At 42.7% G+C, this 21,553-nt stretch overlaps 1 long non-coding RNA gene across 1 annotated transcript; it reads right to left on the reverse strand.

Annotated features, from left to right (window-relative positions):
• Positions 1 to 7,777: 7,777 nt before the first annotated feature.
• LOC113406858 lies at positions 7,778 to 21,419 on the reverse strand. Its single transcript, XR_003369891.1, has 3 exons — positions 21,336 to 21,419; positions 8,244 to 8,477; positions 7,778 to 7,895 (listed from the first exon to the last, which is right to left on the reverse strand). It is a non-coding gene; the product is annotated as an uncharacterized LOC113406858 (long non-coding RNA).
• Positions 21,420 to 21,553: the final 134 nt, after the last annotated feature.

The following is a 21,553-nucleotide window of genomic DNA, read 5'->3' on the forward strand; positions in this document are numbered from 1 at the left end:
AAAAAAAAAAAAGATAAAGCCGCGATCGGCGGCACTTCGGCGGCACCTCAGCCGCGTTGCTTCATTCTTCGGCGGCAATTCAGCGGCGGGTCCTTTGCTCCGAGAGGGAATGAGGGACCCGCCGTCGAATTGCCGCCGAAGACCCGGACGTGCCGCCCCTTTCCATTGGCCGCCCCAAGCACCTGCTTCTTTTGCTGGTGCCTGGAGCCGGTCCTGAAGCCAACTGCCCTCACTCTGCTCCCCCACTGCCGCAACTGCTTTGCAGTCATTTCAATGAGATTAAGGCTGTGGCAAAGTACAGGTGAATGTGTTGCCCTGAAGAACACATGTATGCATTTCAGTAACTGTGAATCCAGCTTCTCTTGCTTGAGCCTCACCATCTCTAGTCTTGTTAGGGGTGCAGTAGCTGTTAGCAACGTAGCTACAGTGAGAATGCATTGATAGGAACAACATTAACTTAAAGATCACATCTCTGTCTGATTCTTTTTACCTGTTATTTTTACAAGCAACACCAAAGATTACCATAAAATGAACATAATCACAGAAGAGAAATTCTCTATTTTTCACCATTTTGTTTACTTTGTGCATCTGGCAATATTGTGTATAGCAGTTTCACTCTTTCCCTCATGTAGACAGTTTTTGTTTCCATGGATTGATTATGGAACAGGTGACAGAAAAAAAAGGAAAACTGTATTGTAAATCCACAAATTGGGGCACCTAGAGCAGAGTTCCTTAAATGCAGCCACGGTGGCCACATGCGGCCACCAGGGGCTTTTCTTGCAGCCACAGCCTTTTGGGTGGTTATTGGTGGGGGCGTGGCAAAGCAGTGGCCCCTCTCTGGGGACGCAAAAGCTGGAGGAGCAGGCAGCCAGTGAGTTCTGCACCTTCCCAGAGGCAATGTGGTCAGGCTTCAGCCCTGGAGTGGCAAGTGGCAGGCTTCAGCCCCAGGGCTTTGGCCTCCGTTCCCCAAGCTCACCATCCCTCCCATCACTTCTGGCCCCCGCTGTCTTCCCTAGTGCCCCATTGCCCCTGGCTCCTGCTGCCTCCATACCCACCTCCCCATTCACAGCTCAATTTGTCCCCGGGGTTTAGGGTGACCAGATGTCCCGATTTTTATAGGGACAGTCCCGATTTTTGGGTCTCTTTCTTATATAGGCTCCTATTACACCCCATCCCCATCCCAATTTTTCACACTTGCTGTCTGGTCACCCTACTGGGGTTGCCAGGGCTGAGTTAGTCTGCTGTGAAAAGTGATATTAACAAACACACAAATATCACTTTTCACAGCAAACTTAGTAGCTAGCAAGTCTTTAAAAAAAGCAACCAAAAAAGCAAAAGAAACAATAAGAAAAAAGACATGAACGTGCTGGAAAAATTGTCTGAGGCCACCAAAATATTTGTTATGAGAACCCCTGAAAGAGTAGACACAGATAAAGGATAAAATGTGATGTAGCTTGAAAAAAATAGGCATGGTGAACAAGAAAGGCAGCTGCCTGTATCCTGGGACTCAGAACTATGTTTATGCTTCAGGTGGGTGTTACTCCAAGAAGCCCGCTAGAATTTCTAATCTAAATTTTAAAGTGTGTATGGCAAAGTTTGTACACAGACTTTGTTGAATCAGACTTGAAGTTTCACCTGAATTATTGTAATTATCCAAAACAAGCTAATGTAGCCCAAGGTCGCAAATTCTCTCAATTATCTGATACCTTGCTTTTTCAGGACTTATTCTTTGCCCTCTTTGTCAAAAAATGAAAATTACATCCCATTTTTTAATCAGATCTACAGTTCAATGCGAAAATTGAGGATGAACGATATCTCTTTGGTTAGACAATTCTGGCTTTTTAACCATTTTTACAGCCTCCTAAATATCAAGGGTGAAATCCTGGCTCTACTGAGGTCAATGGCAAAACTTCCATTGACTTCATTGGGGCCAGGATTCCTTCCTCTAGTCTCATGCAGTAGCACTGTCTTGAAGATTCTGTTTATATATGTAATGCTAGCATATGATTTATGAGATTAAGAAGAATTTTCCTAAGTGACCTCTGGGCAATATCTATTCTGTTATAAAAATCATGAGTGTCTAAGCCCTGATAGATTAGAGAACCATTTAACAAAAGTAGAAAACTGCCCTACCATACACAATTTCTATCTAGCTCTTCACTTTGCATCTTCTCTTCACCTTCCTACTGCCCTCTGGTTAACCATTACAATTTTATTAATGAGTTCAAGAATCTTCTGTGAATCTTTTTGCTTTCCTTAGTTACAGCAAACATTCTATTGAGACAAGCAGATATTTTAACAACATATATGCGCATATTGGAGTGTACATAAACTACCTGTATGATTAAGAAAATTTAAGAAATCTCTTCACTCAGCTAAAAATATATCCTCTAGGTCATAATTTTTGTTTTATAAATGCTTCAAATGAGCTATAGTATACATTAGTGTGTAAAATTCAAAGATATGTCTTATTACTCCTTCTCCTACAAATGACATGATTTATGGATATGAATAGAAGTGTTGCACATATTCAGTGTTGTTCCTTTGTATCACAATAACTCAGAGCATAAAGAACAGCAGCAATTAATTCTATAAATCTATAAAGAAAAATGAACAGTGCACAAGTAAGATCAATATAACATTTACTCCTCGGGGAATTCTGCACCCCAAAAAAAAAATCTGTGCCAAAAAATTAAAAATATTGCAAAATTCTGCTGTGTCACTCTGTATCTCGGGGAATACCCTGCACCCCCATGTTCATCCTTATAATACAATTGTGTGGTATCCAATGCAAAGTTTGTCATGTTGGAAGTCTTTGGAAGGCTCATGATGCACTGAGCATTGTTGTTATAGGAATGTTATGTTATAGGTTGTAATTTCGTGTATATAGTTATGAGGCTGAAAATGTCTCCTCATAGCTTAAAACAAGCCCAGGCAAAACTCACCAGGAACAGAGGGGCAGTTCACACCACATCAGGACATGTATGGGACAAACCCAGCCCAGCCTCACAAGAACAAAGGACATTGGCCTAGGCAGTAACAAAGGATCTGTTGGACTCTCGAGTGAGTCACCCACCCTTCCTTTGGTTAGTTTAGGACTACGATGAGGTAATGCTCACCTGACCCTTAAGGGGGGGGAGTAAAACCAAGGGGGAAGAAAGAACATGATAAAAGGGAGAGACCTTTGCCATGCTTTTCCTCTCTCTTCTACGTACATCTACAGACACCATCATCAAGCGACTGAAGTGCTGATCAAAGGGGAGAGCCTGGCTGAAGGGCAACCAGCCAGCCTGTGGTGAGAAGCATCTAAGTTTGTAAGGGCACTGAAAGTGTTAAGATCAGCTTAGAATGCGTTAATAAATTTGTTTGTTTATTCTACCTGAAGCAGTGCATTTGGTTTGAAGCGTGTCAGAGACTTCTCTTGGGATAACAAGCCTGGTACATATCAATTTCTTTGTTAAATTGACGAACTCATATAAGCTTGCAGCATCCAGTGGGCATAACTGGACACTGCAAGATGGAGGTTCCTAGGGTTGTGCCTGGAACTGGAGATATTGGCTAGTGTCATTCGGTTGCACAATCCAAGCAGCAGCTGGCCAAAAGTGCTCACTCACGTAGCTGGGAGCAGCTTACATGCCAGAGGCCCAGGAGTGGGGGTTCTCACAGCAGAGCAGGGTAAGGCTGGCTCCCAGAATCAAGGATTGGAGTGACCTAACAGATCACCGATCCAGATAACACCAGAGGGGAATGTCACATCTGCATATGTTGTCAAATAAAGCAATATAATCACGCCAGTTTCAATTATTTTGGTAATTTATTTAAATACAGGAAAAAAATTTAATACAGGAAAAAATGGCACAATAACTATTCAGCATTTCCTAAACACATGGAAGTTAAGTTACAGATACTTGCTAACCAATACCCTGCATTCCAGTTATAATCCTGGCTGGCTACTTTTGGAAGTGCTTGGTTCTGACTGTCCTGACATTTTATCGATTGATTGATAAACATTTTATTTGCCCTCAAAGTCTTTTTTCTAATGGGTAAGTAAAATAGATCCTGAGCTATAATCTAACCCCATTGTGCCTCTCTGGCACAGGAAAAATGCAAGAAAGCACATAGATCATCCTAGCTGAGGATTCCCTTACTGTCATTTACAGTAAGGCTCCTTTACACCACTCTGGCAATGTAAAGGAACCCTAAAACTTTTAGACCTGTTTTATGCTCTTGGGGGAATTCACTAAGAATGGGAACAATCAACTAACAACAATAGGAACAATTATGCAGGCAGGCTGCTACATTTTCTGCTTTGCTTGCGGGGACAGAGCCTGCCTCGTGCTTACCTCCAAACACTGAAGCCCTACTGCTCCACGTTGGGTGCGCCACAATAGCGAGCAAGAGGGACAGTCTCTCTCGCTTACACATGCAGCTCCACCCCCCGATGGTAATTGACATCTCCCCATGCACATCTCCACCAGCTACTGCGAGCACTCGAACAGACACGCCTGGACTGCTGGGGAAGGGGCGCATGTCCTCCGCTGATTTCTTTGCTTCCCCATTTTTCTGTGGGGAAGCAAAGAAGTCTGTGGGGAAAGTGAATTCTGGGCACACGCAGTGGCGCAGAATTCCCCCAGGAGTAAACATTATGTCTACTACAATACACAGCACATCATTCTGACTGTAAATTACATGACTATTATATTCCCCAATTTACTCAGGATGAGAATGTTCCTTAAATGCATTAGTATAATTCAACCTTCTAGTTCATGGCTAAAATGGTTAAGCTAATTTACTATGAAATCAAGAATTTTCATTGACACTTAAGGTTTTGTCTATAAAATTTAACAAAACAAGTTTTGGACTGTAACTACTTAACAGTGTCCCTGCAAATTACACAGTGGTGGTAGTCTGCCAATCTATAGCTCTCATGCCTTGGATCATATTCAAATTAAGAGACAGTGGGGACACAGACAACAAAGGAGAGGTGATCCTGTAAAAATGAAGATACATTGCCCAACAGAGAAAATTTTATACATTCTCACGTCAAGAAGCTTTAAATTTTTAAGTTGATGCCCAGAGGTCACAACCAAGACCAGGGCCTCATTGTACTAGGCCCTGCACTAATACAAGGTCCAAAGAACTTACCAGCCTACCTAGACAAGAGTGGGAGAAAGGAAGTGTCATTCCCACTATGCTGATGGAGAACAGAGGCCCGGTGAGATTAAATGATTTGCCCAGGATCATATGGAAAGTCTGTGGCAGAGGCAGGAATTTAATCCAGAACTCCTGAATCCCAGTCCAGGGCCTAGCCCCCAAACTTCTTTTCTAGCTTTTTGGAAATTGATTAGCCTAATTATTGTTTTCTGACTGCTGCCATATGAGCCTTTCTAATAAAAGCCGTTGCCTCTACTGTGGCAAACGGGGGCCATACTCTCAGCAACACTGACCCGAACAAATACTACACCCATGTGCCTATTATTTGCGGAAGCTTACCCACACCAAATAGAACTATGAGATCCTGGGTAAGGCGTTCCTAGCCATTAAGACATCCTTTGAGGAGGGGTGACATTATTAGGAAGGGGCTCACCATCCAGTCCAACTGTTCGCTGACCACAGAAACCTGGAATATGTGCTAAAGGCAAAGACATAAAATCAACGGCAGCTCTGGTGGGCTCTATTCTTTTCATAGTTCAGCTTCACTATCATATGTTGCCCCAGAACTAGAAACAGCAAAGCCGACGCTTTGTCCAAGAGCTTTGATACTGAACCACATGGACCTAGCTGGGAACCGGCCCACATCCTCGAGCCCCACAACTTCCTGAATGCTGCTCCTTGCTAGGACCTAGTTGCACTGATTTGTTCTGCCTCTGACTCTGAAATTCTGTCCAGCGAACTAGCTGCCATCAACAGGGAATGACATGACACTCAGGAGGGGATCACGTCTGTGAATAACAGCATTTACATTCCTCCAGGTCAGGCTAGAGTGGCAGCCTTACAGTTATGACATGACTCCAACTGGCAGGACACGTGGGTCGCTTTGAAACTCAGCAATTGATACCTGGTCTTTTCTGGTGGCCTCGAATAAGCCCCAAAATACGGGCCGTCATACCATCCTGTGATGTGGCTTGAGCCAAGATGTCATGCCACAAACCCTGCAGTATAAGTTCGACTCTAGACACTCCATCCCGACCCTGGGCCACTATGGCATTGGAGTTTATCGTGGAGCTCCCTGAGTCCAACAGGTTCATGACGATCTTGACAGTGGTAGACCACTTCACCACAATGGTCTATTGTGTGCCCTGCACCAGGTTACCTTCTACCAAAGAGACACCCAAAGTCACAATTTACAGCTTGAGTTTGGCGTGAGGCCCTACATTTTCTGGGGGTCCAGCCTCACTACTCCTCCACCTACCATCCTCAGTCTAATGGCCAGATGGAAAGGGTCAATCAGATTTTAGAGCAATACCTACAATGTTATATTAACCACCATCAAGAGGATTGCTCTGCACTACTACCCTACGTGAAATGTGTGTACAATAACGCAGATCACGCATCCACAGGGGAAAAAAAACTTTCTCAGCCAACTATGGTTCCACCCCTGATTCTACCCACAACTACCTACGACCTCTCCTAACTCCATCACTTCAGATTTAGTGCAGATGATTCATCAAATTCAGGAAGTAAGGGGCCACCTTGAAAAAAAAGTGAAAGCTAACTACAAGTGACATGCAGACCAACATCATCAACCAGGTCCCACCTATTCAGTGGTACAAAAAGTGTGGCTCTCAAAAGAACACCTCTGCATCAACAGACCCCCTCGCACAAGTTGGACTTCCAGTACCTTGGCCCTTAGGAAATCCATCATCAAGTTTATCAGGTCACCACTGAACTACACCTACCCCAATCTCTCAATATTCACCCGGTATTCCACATATCCCACCTGAAACCCTATATCAAGAACTCATTTCCACACAGGACTCAACCACCTCCCCTGACAGTGTGTGTATAAGGCCACAAAGAATATGTAATACATGAGATCTTGGATTCTAAATGCCAGCAGGGAAAACTTTTACACCTTATTGACTGGGAAGGTTATGGTCCTGAGGAGCATATGTGGGAGCCAGAGAAATACATTCATACACCTGCTCTAATACAATAAGCCTTCAAGAAGAACCACCCTGAGAAGGCCAGACCCACAACACCCAGAGGGCACTCCTTGGAGGGAGGGGGTGATATCAGGCCCTGCGGGTCTCAAACCTGGGTGCATAGGTGTCCTGGGAGTCATCACATTCCAATTCTCCACCCAGCAGCTTACAGATAGCACCTAGGACTGGGGTCCATGAAGCCCAACTAGGCCACAAGACTCGCCCCTACACTCTGATTGGGTGAGATCCAAAACTCCTTAATGGGCTGCAGCCTCTATTTAAGCCAGAGGAAGAAACAGGAAGTTTTCTGTACAACTGGGTCTCATCCTGCCATGGACTGCTAGTCTGGTGTTTACCTGTTCCTGCCTTCTGATCCTGACCTCCTGGTATCCTGACTGTCGATTCTGATCTCCTGACATTCCAACTTAGTCTCATTCCTGGTAATTGGCTTCTGGACCCTGAGCCCATGCCTGACACTAACCCCTAGGCCAGCCTGCCCATGCCCCAGCCCTGACCACTAGATTAATAGATTATAAAGCCAGAGGTGACCAATGTGACCATCTAGTCTGACCACATGCAGAGAAGGTCTCTTTCTTCCCAGCAATCACTTTTTTCCCGATCCACAAAGAAGAGGAGTCTCCAGGTCCATCGCTGAGCTCCCAAAATATCAGTGTTCGCTCAGTGAGCTCTGGAGATGGTCACAGGGCTCACTTCGGTAGTGTCAACAGCAGGACACCCAGAGCATGAACCCTAATGTTAATAGTGGTACACCTGAGATTAATACATACTACATTTAGAAGTCTACACATTTTTAAAGCCTTGCCAAACCAAAGTGTGCAGAAAGTGGCAGAAAGTTGTCTTAACCTGTATACGTGTTATAGAAAGATTTCAGTTGAAAGCAAGTACAAAATCAAAGGAATCATGTGGACTGAGTTTTAAACTAAAATATAATATAAAAATGCATATCTCAGGTTCTTCTCGGACATTAAAAGGCCACTTTCTACTGTTTTTTAGATATTATTTATTACCTTAAATTGTTTGTTACTCTTTAAAACTTAAAAAACATTCTCTGTGCCAGTGTATTAAATTTCTACTTACCAAAAACATTTTAGCACTGTAGCATTGCATTAGAGGAGGTGACTCATTTGCAGACATGTTTCCCAATTCAGAACTTTTCCACTAAGCTTCTAACTCCTAATCCACAGAAAAGAGAGATATGAGGAGTGGGTCTTGGCATTGTACTCAAAGAAATTAGAAGCTGAAGTCTGATAAATACACAGTCTTAAGAGTTTTTCTGATGTCTTCTGCTGCAACAGGTTAGAAAGACCTGTCCTGGATGAAGAAAATAAAAGGTCATATTTATTTTGCTGCCAAACAAGGGCTTCAGCAATTGAAAACCTCAGATTTCACAAACACAATGCAGGTTTTCTCTGTAAATTGCAGACAGATGCTCTATCCTATGCTGTCTCAGTAAATCTCTCTTTTACACTCTTCAGAAACACTAGATTACTGATCTGCGTAACTTCACTTCCCTGTCAGTGAAAACAGTCCTCCTGCAGCACCACTTGCAGACTTTACAAACCCTTTTCTGGGCTTGCCATCAAAGAACATAAAAAGAGGAATAGGAGAGTAATGAATGACAGAATAAAGGAAATGTACGCCCACTGACCTTTTTTAGAGTACTGTGATGGTTATTTTAACTGACATCTTGTACTCAGTCTGTCCTAATCAACCTTCCAGAAGCTGACATTAAATTCTTATTATATAGTCCAATTCCTGCTACTTCTTGAAGTAAGAAAATAAAACTAAATCAATATTAACTATGAAGTCATTACAATAAACTAAATTAACTGCAGTAGAAATGTAGTCCTAACAGCATAAGCACTTCATGAATAGCTGAATTACAGCAACAGTAGAAATAGGGCCCGTACTAGTTTCTCTATCATTGCCCTAGATTGAGAGTGAAATCTTGGTGCCACTGAAGTCAATGGCAAAATTCTCATGGACTGTGTGGTAGGGCCAGAATTTCACCCTGAATATACAGCAATGCTCTACCAAGAACCTGAAGTAGAAAAACTGTGAGAGGGTCCCATTAGTTAGTGTTAGAAATCAGGAAGCAACTTGGTCTGGAATAATGTTAATGTTTTCCAAAACCAGAAAGATACTCAGACTGCAATAAAAATGTACTCAGACTGAATTTAAATCTTTCTACCCTGTTTTGCTTTACTGTATGAGCCTGTAATGTCTGTGCACATTGCCTGATTCTCTGAGTCATCTTGTAAACAAGGTCATTTCATCTCCATTAACAAGCCAATCTACAGTATTACAGTGTATAAATAAAGTCAATTATAGCATTACATGGCCTGATTATGGAAGTAGGGGAATCAACCCAGAGGCAAGCTTAATGGGTAAGGCATTCTGTATAACTGGATGAAACTACTTCCTTGAACTATGGAGTGTGATCATATAAGGATGATCTTTTGCGTTTGCTGGTAACACTAAATGACCCCAGCAGTAAAGAAATAAGCACCCCTGCGATTAAATTGTACCAACAGAGCTACAATCATATCACAATTCAACAAAGCATGGCACAAAGGGTAGGATTCATGAAAGGACTAAGGTGTTGCATTGCTGAGTGTCATGGCACCTAGAAAATTACAAGAACAGCACTGCAATCCACAAAGCCGAGTTAGGCGACTAGGCTCTTCATATAATGAATGAGGTGAGATGGGTGCCTAAAAATGTGATCCACAAAACCCAGCATCCTAGGCAGGAAGCCACTTAAGCCAGCCAATGGGGGATGCTGACAAGAGGTGGGTGTGTTAAGCCCTGACCCTCTCTTGGAGATAGGCACCTAAGTCTGGGCAGCAGGAAGATGCCTATCTCTGCTTAGCGATCCAGGAATAGGAACCTGATGCCTGGAGTCAGGCAGTTTAGGTCACTAAGGGGTTTCTTGTGAGACTAAGTAAGGAGCTAGCAGTCAGTGGTTAACACATTCCCCTAGAATTTGAGAGACCTAGGTTCAATTTCCCTCTCTCTATCAGAGGAGGAAAAAGGATTTGAACAGGGGTCTCCCACCTGTCAGGTGGGTACCCTGACTACAGAATCATTCATTCATATTCTCCCTTCCCCCATTCTTGACTACTTAAGTATTTACCCATTATGAAACAATCACTGGTGCCAGAGAGAAAATGACTGAAAGGTGGGAGATCTAGGATGCAGTCCCCCTGCTCCAATCATTCTTTCAATGTGCTGTGACATTTTTAATTAGGCATGCAATTCTACACTTGCATACAAAGTGGCATCCTTCATGTACATTCAGGAGCTGGACAGAATCACCCCACGGGCACAGCCAGCCCTGGGACATGCGAGGCATGCATTGTTTAGACGGATGGCATACCATTGCTCTTTCATTATGTATTCACAGTGGAACAGTTTCAATAGGATTGAGGGAGCCCTCACATCAGCATATCCCATAGCTCAGTGATTAGAGCACTCTCCTGAGAGGTGGGAGATCCCCCTTTCTCTACCTTAGGTAGAAGCAGAAATTGAACCTGTGTCTCCCACATCCCAGGTGAGTGCTCTAACCACGGGACTAAAAGTTGTATAGTGGGCAGCAGCACCACCTCCTCCTCTGGCCTGATTTTGAATGGCACCCAATCTGGTTGGCATGCCAGAGGTCACCTACCAGTTCGGGCCCTGCATGTGACTTAGGTGGCCAAATGCCTGTCTTTCCCTAGTTCATGAATTGCTCTGGGGCTTAGGTGGGAGACAGGCATCCAGATGCCGAGTGAGGCAGCAATGAGTATGCCCAGAGACAGAAACTGCGACACTGAAACCCCTTGGCGAAGAGTCTCCTGTTCTTTGCAAACTCCTCTCAGCTCAGACCTGGCAAATTCACCACACCAAACATGTCTTACAGGATATTTATCCATAAAGAGTATCATGTAAGGTATCTACAGAAATCTTGTAACTTGTCAAGATTCATAATCATTGTGAGGTGGAAGTACGGGTAATATTTAAGGAATTGTGTATTTATATTGAAGGTATGCTTTACGGATTTAAGAGTGAAAAATATTCACCAGGGATAATGTGTTTCACTGATGCCCATTTGAGCAAAGGAGAGTTGTCACCGCACCTTGGGGTTAGCCAGTGAAGTGTCTAGCCTTGCTTGCTCCCAAGATTATCAATTGAAAACCACCAGAAACAACTATAAATGATCAAAACCTCTAGGAGGTAAAAGAGGAACATTACAACAAGACAGGAGCTTGCCCTGTCTGTGAATAGGAACAAAAGATTGTTTTCAGTATAACATAGAGGAGGGAGAAGCACTCTGTATTCATTCACTCAGGAAAACCCCTCATGGAGGGGGATGCTTTCATGAACGTTTGGATCCTGGTTTTTGTGAAACCAACCAGATCTGCAATAGCCTGAATTTTGAGGGGAAAAAAGCCTACTTTATTATATAGGAAAGGTACGTATTGATAAGTGTAGAACCAGATTTACATTTTATGATTTTGTTTTGTTTTGTCATCAGTTGTTCCCATCACTTTCTCTCACTTCTAGGTAAATCTTTATTCTTAAAAAACCCACTTGTTTTATTATAAGTAAGGCTACAATTTAGTCATGGGTATTTTTAATAAAAGTCATGGGCAATAAACAAAAATTCACGGCCCATGACCTGTCCATGACTTGTAATATAAATACGCCTGACTAAATCTTTGCTGGGGGGCCACTGTCTGAAGGTTCTGGGGAGGCGCTGCTGGGAGGGGCCCCTGGGGGGAGCGGCTGCTCTGCGGGGCCTCAGAGGGACGCTGCTCGGGAGGCGGGAGCTGATGCTCTGGACGGTCCCCGGAAGCCACTGCTGGGGGGGGGGAGGGGCTGCCCCTGGGACTGCTGCCAGGGGCCGTCAAGCTATGACTGCTCCTGCTGCCCCCGAGGTCTCCAGGGCCAGCCACACCGGCCGTTGCTCAAGCGGTCCCCAGGGCTAATTACCTGGGGCCACCTGAGCAGCGGCTGATCCATCTGGCCTTGGGGCAGCTCCAGCAGCAGCCAATGTGGCTGGCTGTGGGGCTGCCTGAGCGGCTGGTGTGACTGTCCCTGGGGCCTGCTGCTTGGGTGGCCCTGGGATCAGCCACGCTGGCCACTGCAGAAGCCATGGAGTTTGCGGAAAGCCATGGAATCCATGACTTCCGCAACCTCCATGACATGGAGCCCTAATTATAAGTACTCACAAGTGCGGTTTAGTTTACAGGAGCCATGGTTTAATAATAAACTAGTAAGCAGGTATACACTGCATCTCTGAGTGCAACGGATCTGGAATTTCTGTGAGTAGCCAGTGTCAGGAGCTTGATATCATAGGGGAAAGATTCAAAGGGACTTGAGTGTACCTACTGTTAACATGCCTGCCAGAGGAGAGTGCTTGAGCGGCTGAAGGGCTGGCAATGCCAGGGAGCCGACACACAGATGTGACAAGAAAGGCTCCTTCTCCCTGGAAGCGGGGAGTAACAAGGTCACTGGCAGTCCTGGGCACCCAGAGAATTGTCTAAGAAACTCAGGCACCAAGTGACTTTAGGTGCCGACCACATTTGGTAAGAGTTTTGTATACCATTCATATGTTCATCTGTTTTAAAAACAAGCATTCATATATATATCAAAAGAAAATATTATGTACACTAAGTATCACTGTCAAAAATGTCATAGTGCTCATCATACATGAGATTAGAAACATGAATCAATCTGGGACACCTGGAAAATTACACAAAATAAGTGACACTTCATAAAAATGCAGGAAAAAATGCCCTGGTCCCTTTATACTCTTATGGTGGCTTTGTCCTTTCATTAGAGTTAAATTTCTGGTCCCAGGTCAAAGACATCACAAATGAGCTCACAGGACTACAAGTTCCACTTGGTCCAGCCATTTTCCTTGTAGGATGCTAAATATCCTTCTGATTCATTTTTTAAAATCTCAGTAATCAACTTCTCTTAGCTAAAAAATATTACTGGCCACATGTGGAAAAGAGGACCAACATCTACAACTGATGAATGCATTCAGTATTCTTGCTTTGGAAGAATGTAACTGCTTGCTTGGCAGCCAAGTATCAGAACTATATATGTATGTGGACCGCCCTTGTATCAATACATAGAAAAGAAATTTTGCAATGTATGAGACCTAGTCTATGGGTGTGTCTAACGCACAGCTGGCCTGTGGCAACTGACTTGGGGAATGTTTAACTGCAATGTAGACATTCCACCTTGGGCTGCAGCCTGGGCTCTAGGGCCCGCAAGGGTCCCAGAGCTCAGGCTGCATCCTGAGCCTAAACGTCTACACCACAACTGAACAGCCCCTTTGCCTGAATCCAGAGAGTCTAAATCAGATGGCATGAGCCACCACAGGTGTCTAATTGCAGTGTAGACACACCCTAAGATTCCTCATTATGTGATCTTGGAAGGATTAGATTTTTATTGGTAAATGTCGGTTAACCTCGATTTCACTGTACGTGCACAAACCAATGAAAAAACATTTTCATCAATAATTGAAATTTACAGATAAGCAAAGTAAGAAAAATGCTGCTTGATAGCTTGTTAAAGTTTGATTTAAGGATATTTACTTTATATATTTTGACATGTGATGTTGACATTTTGTGTTTTAATGGTTATAAAGCTTTAATTTTTGAATCTCAATGTCTACTTTCATTAAATAATTGTCTGGCCCCTCTTACCGTCTGCCCCTACCATAATTTCCCACACCTATGAAAATGTAAATCAATGACAATAAAAATTCTTATAACCCATATTTTGCACAATTCTGTACATTTACATTGATAAAAATTAAAATAAATGTTCAAAAATAATTATTCATCAAAATAATTTAAAAAATTGAATTCTACCAACCCTAATTATGACTGATATGATCATTATGACTGTCTATTGTGTTTGATTTGACAAACTATTTTTGTACATTATTTCTAAATGAGAGAACTGTAAGGATAATTTTAATCATGTTTTGCTAAATAAAGATTACTGAGATGTATTCATTCACATAATTTTCCAAAATACGCAAATGAAACCATTGTGTTTTATCTTCTTTTGATTATGTCTTATTTTGAAGAGACACAAACACTTTGTGCATGGCAATTTTTGTTTAAGGTGCATATTTAAACATATACACACACACACGGTTATATTGTATTTGCTTTGATCTTTCTCTGGAAGATGAGGGTAACTTTTTGTCAACTGCGTCATCTTCTAGTACAGAAGAATGCCCAATTTTATAAAATAACTGGGGAATAAAATCAGTTAATTGAACATCTCAGAATTACAGTAAATGTGGTGCATCACTTTCTTCTTGTCCTTCAAACCACTCCAAAGTGATTTAAGGCATCGAAATATGAGGGAATGTCGAGTTGTTCTTTAACCAACATCACTTTCATTATGTGATTTATTTATTTTTCCATCAGGAAAAACAGTTCATATAACTAGTCATTCATAAGATTAGTGTTTGTAAAACTGAGGGTCTACTGTATAACAATGAATAAAATTAAAATTACACTCTTAAAAAAGGCATTTCTCATCAGCAACGGCAACAAAATATGAAGTTTCTAGGCCAATACATTTTAGACATATCATGAGCTAAAAAACTGTTGGAAAACTTTTCAAAAAGAAAGCTACAGCTGCATTTTCAAAACTCCACACTATGGGCCAGATTCTTTCCTGTGGTCAAGCTCTGGTTAGTGCTAGAGTAATGGGGAGGAATTAGGGAGCTGATTATGACTTCCTGGTTCTGAAGACTGGTCTGCACCAGTCCTGACCGGAATTAGATCTTCTCTAACTTATGCCACTTGTGTAGCATTTTAAATGGACAACACACCAATGGATGATAGGTGTTGCAAAACTCTGCTACTCCATGTGTGATATGACTAATACACCCAGGTTGTGAAAGGAGATAGTGTAGCTGGTGCAGGAACAGCCTGTCAGTTTTGTGGGAGCACGGAGTTCTACACTAGGGAAATTCTCTGCTGGCCACTTATAGCTCCAATCTAGATCCATAATTAAAAAAACCCTTTAGGTGCAATTCTCCACTGCTTTCTACCTTGTGTAGACTTATTTCTAGGCAGCAAGTTTAAAATGCTACCAAATCAGAATAGTAACCTCTTACACCCACCTGGCACATGGGTAAATAATTAGTGGAGGATTGCAAACAAAGGATTGTTATAAGTTATGGGATTGGCTTCTGGCCTTAATGGCCAGCATGGAATTGCCTTAATGTAGGAGAAGTCCCTGGGGTCTGATTTATTGAACCAAACTTTCCAGAAAAAAAATTCACCCTGGGATAAGATGCAGCATGTAAAATTTCAGGAAGAAGAGTTTCTTTTTGAGGAAAGGGAGGGCGGGGCTGAAAATAATACAGCTCAGTGTAAGTTTAACATTAGTAAGTAGATTTCAATAATGTAAAAACTTTGTACCTATCCTATTTTTATTCTACTTCCTTATTGTCCTGTTTAATTTCCTTTTCAACACAGCAAAAACAGGCCTATTTGGGTGGATATCTTTATATTACAGACAAATGAGAAGAAAAGTGCCTTTGTTTTGCAAGCTTTAGGAGTAGCCTCCCTCTTCCTGCTTATTTTTTCACACGTTAATTACAACTCCAATTATTATTTTAAAGTACTGCATTGTTTTTTTTTCTTTAATTCAAATATATTCACATCATGCCATTCAGAGGGGTATTTCTGTTGTTTTGTGGCAGGGTTTTTAAACTCTTCTGCCTAACACTTTCCAGTCTGCTGGTTTATTTCTATTTATTTGTTTGAATCTCTGATATTGCCTTCCAGTTTCTGTGTTATAATTACACACTGCTAAAAAAGATAGAAATGAGGCAGATAATTAGCTATCACACAACACAGTCAATACCTCAAGGGTGTGTAAATAAGAAATGCACAAAACAAATACAATAATGAACCCCCAAGTCTAGAATTGCTGCCCCAAGTCTCACTCATTTGGAGAAAGAGAGGAGACTTAGTTAGGGGTAGATTTTAGGAAGTTTTGTTTACATTATCTCTGGAAACGAGAAGGAATTTGCTGTGCATAATTTAATTAGACATGTAGCATTCAGCTCTAGTCCATCCCTTGCTGGATCTGTATATGGAATAACTCAATACTCCCTGGTTGGCAAATTCAGATCATATCCACTCTCCTGCTATTTAATATTAAAAAAACCCTCGCTGAGCCACTCAAAGTAAACAATAGCAGTATAAATGAATTTAAACGAGTGTACAAGACCTAGAATGCAATGACTAATAAAATTCCAGTGTCTGGCAACGACAGAGCAAGCACTTCTCTGAGAACACTTTAGGTCCTGAATCTAATTTTAAATATCCCAACTCTGGGGCTTGCAACAAATGAGAAGATTATGCCACAATATAATAGATTTCACTATGAAGTTCTTTTGACATTATCTCAATGTTCCCTTTCTCAGTTTCACCCCATGAACCCCGGTTCTTATACCTTTGTGTACCACAGTAAATTATTACCCCCTTGGTGTTTACATCTTTGTCATCTGTTATCATGTCCCTCTGTTGTGTCACTGCTTCGCCAACTTGTACATATTTAACTCTTTTAATCTTTCCTTATACATCTCAGTCATGGTTAACCCCCTCTCAAACAATTCATCCCACTTTGTGCCAATGCTCCTGAAATACCCTTTCTCTTTAGTGGGATGCATTGTGAAAGCAATCTACCTTAAAATTGTGTATTACTGCCTATGACCATACCCAGTTGCCTTCTGAGCAAAATATATTAGCAATAGCAAGTTCATGGAATCTCTGGTTCTTAAATTTCCAGTTTATAGAAACTCTACTTGAGATAGGGTTTTTCTTGTTTTGTTTTGTTGATGTAGAGGGCACAGAAAGGGACCACTTGATGCTATGAATGTTCTGGTTATGGTAGAAAAGATTGATAAACCAGAAAGCTTGCACAGTGTTTCCTAAAGGTGGTCAGATTTTAGAATCATCTAAATTCCTCCTCTGGAAGTTCATTCTCCATCCACAGTCTCTCAACTCTCTCTTATCTTGTTGAACCCTACCCTTGGCTGAAAACTTGAAATGACCAGAGTGAATGAAAAGTGGCAGAAAAAGATCATTTTCGTCTATAAACAGGCATGTAAAATTACTGTTGAAAAACCCCCCTGGGATGTAGTCACCACATATCTAAACAGTTGTCTCAACTAAAAACTGATGTTTACGGGTTTTCTAGGCTTCTAGTGGCGCTACAAAATGGTTTTACTAAAAGACAGAATTTTTTGAGGACAAGAGGAAGTGTATATATAGATATGAACCACAAACTATTCTTTGGATGGGTTAATTTTGACAGGATAAAGTTGCCAACGTTTTTGGACAGGCTTTTCTGGGGAGCACCTAGTAACTTGTTTACACCTGGCAGAGAGCATTAGCCATCATCACATTTCTGATCCTGAAAGATTTTTTTCTTACCATCCAAAGAAGGAATCAGAAGCCATTTCATGGCTGTGTCCTGAGCGACTCCTGAGATGTGAAGCTAGGGTCCATTTTTTCCACCTCCTCAACATGTCAGTTTCCTCTTTCACCTTATTTCTGCTACATCTCTTCTTTCTTTTTGCCTTCTATCTAATAAGATTACAATTCAGCAAGCTATGACAGATTTAATTTTGTAACACTTTTGCTGTGACCAGTTTGGAAAGCAATAAGCGATAACAAGCAGCCTAATCTGCAATGAAAAATGTACCTCCCATAAACCAGTGAGGAAAATAAAAGCAATTTAGCCAAAAATTTGCCACAGGAGAAAAGCCAAAATGCAGAAATGGCCAATTGGGTCACAAGCTGTAGCCTATGATCTTCTAACAACTGAACAACAAACACCAGAGACAAAAAAGCTGCATTTTCTTATGTTTTCCTATTCTTTCACAATTATTGTGTCAGTCTGTTTTGTCCCAAGAACAAAATGGATTGAATTTTTACAAACAAAAACCTGAGAGCTACTACCTAAAATTTATTCTCTTCTTCTAAGCAAGAGCATTTGAGACCATCCAAGAATGTCAGGCGAGGAGTTTACTTTTAAGAGATTCTATAGAGAGAACATGGGAATTGTTAAAATGAAGACTTAATTTTGAATTTTAAATGTTTTTAGTAGGTTCTGTTTATTTTCTTCTCTTCTTTTGGGTTCATTTAATGAATGTTGAAAATTTATTTTTTGTTTGGTGAACAATCAAAACCAAGACCAAAGCAACCAAACCCAAATTACTGATAAAGTTTGCAAATGGCACAAAAATTTTAATGTTACCTGGGGTTCTTTCAACCCAAAGCTCTTGGTAACTTTTACTCTGTGCAAGGTGGTGTCAGGAAATAAATCAGGGGAGACACGGCTGGCCAACCGATAGATGGCTGGCACAAACAGGACAACACAAGAGTGGTTTCACTTAAAGCTAAACTTTACTTAGTCTCAAGCACTTACACACCCCCAACCCTCGATAATTACAGAAGCTGAGCGTGGCTCTCGAGTGGCACAGCAGCAGCCTGTCTGCTGGTAGGGAACACAAGATGCATCCAGAGGGAGTCCAGTCCCGAAGAGTCCCACTACTTCAAACTTTTCCCCCTTATTTAGTAATAGAATGCCATGTCCCTTAAAGAAAACTTGTTAAGCAAGCCATTTCAATGGTCAACCAGGTTTTCTTCTGATTATTGATTAACTAGGTGTGTTTTTTTCCAGAGTTTGTAGCCTTCAGACCCTGTTAGACACATTCCTGAGGGCACATCCTGCTCTTCTAAAATGCATGTATCAGGAACTTCAACACAATTCTTATCAGGAAGGATGTGGGGTCAAGCTGCCCTTTCTGTGGCACCCAAAACCCCCTCCTCTCCTTCCTTGGATAAGCTAAGCCTGCTGACTTGGCTGCTTTTCGCCATAAGCAATAGTGGGTTCAGGCACTTTATTGGTTTGCTGACATCTCCCCATACAGTAGTAGTAAATAATGAAGAGGAAAGGTCACTGATTCAGAGCAATCTAGATTGCTTGGTAAACTGGGCACAAGCAAACAATACATCTTTTAATACAGCTAAATGTAAACGTATACATTTGAGAACAAAGAATGGAGGTCATACTTACAGGATGGGGAACTCTATGCTGGGAAGCATAAGAACAAGAGAACAGCCATACTGGGTCAGACCAAAGGTCCATCTAGCCCAGTATCCTGTTTTCCAACAGTGGCCAATGCCAGGTGCCACAGAGGGAGTGAACAGAATAAGGAATCATCAAGCGATCCATCCATTATCGCCCATTCCTAGCTTCTCTCAAACAGAGGCTAGGGACACCATCCCTGTCCATCCTGGCTAATCTTCCATGTGTAGTGACTCTGAAAAAGATTTTGGGGTCATGGTGGATAATAAGCTGAACATCAGTTCCCAGCATGACACTGTGACCAAGAGCTAACGTGATCCTGGGATGATGAAACAAGGGAATCTCAAGTAGAAGTAGGGAATCTCCATCACTTGGGATTTTTAAGAGCAGGTTGGACAAACACCTGTCAGGGATGGTCTAGATAATACTTAGTCTGGCCTTGAGTGCAGGGGACTAGACTAGATGACCTCTCAAGGTCCCTTCCAGTTCTATGATTCTAATAGATAGAATATCAGGGTTGGAAGGGACCTCAGGAGGTCATCTAGTCCAACCCCCTGCTCAAAGCAGGACCAATCCCCAGACAGATTTTTTCCCTAGATCCCTAAATGGCCCCCTCAAGGACTGAACTCACAACCCTGGGTTTAGCAGGCCAATGCTCAAACCACTGAGCTATCCCTCCCCCTCCCTAAGTTATTTTGCAGCTCTATTTGGTACAGGTGCGACCGCTGCTGGAATACTGTGTCCAGTTCTGAAGTCCACAATTCAAGAAAGATGTTGATAAACTTCAACGGGTTCAGAGAAGAGCTATGAGAATGATTAAAGGATTAGAAAACATGCCACAGAGTGATAGATTGAGCTTCTTGAGTCTATTTAGCTTAACAAAGAGAAGGTTAAGGGGTGACTTGATTACAGTCTAAAACTACCTACATAGGGAACAAATATTTAATTATGAGCTTAGCAAAAGAAGATATAGCATGATCCAATAGCTTGAAGCTAGACAAATTCAGACTGGAAATAAGCCACAAATTTTTAATGATAAGAATAATAAAAACACGTGGATTCTCCCTCAGTACAATTTTAAAATCAAGTTTGGATGTTTTTCTAAAAGATATGTTCTATGAATTATTTTGGGGAAGTTCTGTGGCCTATGTCATACAGTAGGTCAGACTAGATAAGCATAATGGTCCTTTCTGGCCTTGGAATTTATGAATTATTAATGTTGTGGAAGTGAGAAGAGTAACAAGTAGGATAACAAGTTATAACATTGTTAAATTAAAAAAAAAAACCCTCACAAAAAGCTATCTCCAATCTTGCAATATTCCTGCTATCCCTTCTCTCTGGAAATTAGCCTCTATTGTGGGCAAACACTGCCTGGGCCCCACCTCTCTCTAGGTTGGATCCTTCCAGACTCCTCTCTTCCTTTGCCAGGCTGCTAGATGAACTATTGGGCTTCTGTCATCCTTTGATCTAGCCTTCCGGACTCTACACTACTTGGCCCATTGGTGGCTCCAGCTCTCACCTGCTTCTCTGCTCCGCCATTCCCCCTCCCTGTGGCCTCACAGACAGTCATAATCATAGAGTTTAAGGCCATAAGGAACCACCAGTACAGAGGCCATTCGTCCAGTTATAAACCAGACACTTCAGTTCTCCTTTTGGGGTGGTTTGTCCCCCATGCGGTACCGAGATAAAATCAGATGTAGGTTTGTCTGGTATCAGATGGGGCCCTCCATAAAGAGGGGCGCGCTGCCCCACCCCCACCTCACAGACCCCATGGTAGCGGCATGAGCTGTGGTGCCCAAAGGGGTCACGTTGGCAGGGGCAGGCCCACCCCGTTCCTGGAAGAACCAGACCGACCTCCCGCACCAGCACCTGCCCACTCAACCCCACGGCCAATTACACCCAGGCGTCACCGCCCACAGGAGACAGACCCTTGTGCGCCACAGGCCGAGAACAGGCACCGAGGGGCCCCGCCGCCCCGGGCCCCGCCATGGCGGAGAAAGACTGAGACGCGCCCACCGCTGTCCCGGGCAAGTGACTCACACCCACAGGGAGGCGAAACCCCGCCCCAAGGTCCCCGCCAGCCTGGGAACGTCCTTCCCGGCCCCTCCGGGCGGCTCCTGCCGGTTACCCGCCCGGCCTTGTCCCCACTCTCGGTATTTGCGCGGGTCCAGCAGCACAGGCCCCCTGCGCCACCACGGGAGCCGGGGAGGAGCCAGGCCCCGCCCCGCCTCCCAGCGGCAGGACCCAGGGTAGCTGCC

This window comes from Terrapene carolina, unplaced genomic scaffold (genome assembly GCF_002925995.2).
Source record: "Terrapene carolina triunguis isolate 2854851 unplaced genomic scaffold, T_m_triunguis-2.0 Scaffold142, whole genome shotgun sequence".
Taxonomy (NCBI): domain Eukaryota; kingdom Metazoa; phylum Chordata; order Testudines; family Emydidae; genus Terrapene; species Terrapene triunguis.